This window comes from Sinocyclocheilus anshuiensis, unplaced genomic scaffold, assembly GCF_001515605.1.
Source record: "Sinocyclocheilus anshuiensis isolate Anshui unplaced genomic scaffold, SAMN03320099.WGS_v1.1 scaffold2271, whole genome shotgun sequence".
Taxonomy (NCBI): Eukaryota; Metazoa; Chordata; class Actinopteri; order Cypriniformes; family Cyprinidae; genus Sinocyclocheilus; species Sinocyclocheilus anshuiensis.
Genome location: NW_015537572.1, coordinates 274,216 through 274,676, shown reverse-complemented (window position 1 = coordinate 274,676; position 461 = coordinate 274,216).

Sequence of the window (461 nt, the reverse complement as noted above, 5' to 3'; positions counted from 1 at the left end):
AGCAATAAAACCAGTGATATCAGCCTTGGTTGCCATGGAACCAGAGGCCTGTTCTGCTTTCCTGAGGTGTTACGCATTTCGGGGGAAGGGTCCATAGGTCCTCATATGGCTTGTTAACTGAGGGGTGTTACAGAGTATTTGTTAAATATAGCTAACAAAATATATATTGTGTGTTTGATTGGTCCAGACGCTACACAGTAACAAGACACGCCCTTTAGTTTACATGTCAGACTTTGTGTAATTTTAATTTATTTATTTACATTTCTGAATATGAAACTCATATGAAAGCTTCCAGAGCTCTTTCTCAGTTTTTACAATTCAATAGCTTTTGTTGTGTTACAATTTGTGAATAAAACCAACATCTAAATGTCATTATAGGAAACAATTACTAGACACACCCCATAAAGCTTAAATAAAAGAGTATTTGTATTTTTTATTAATCGACGTATGTGTTTACATTT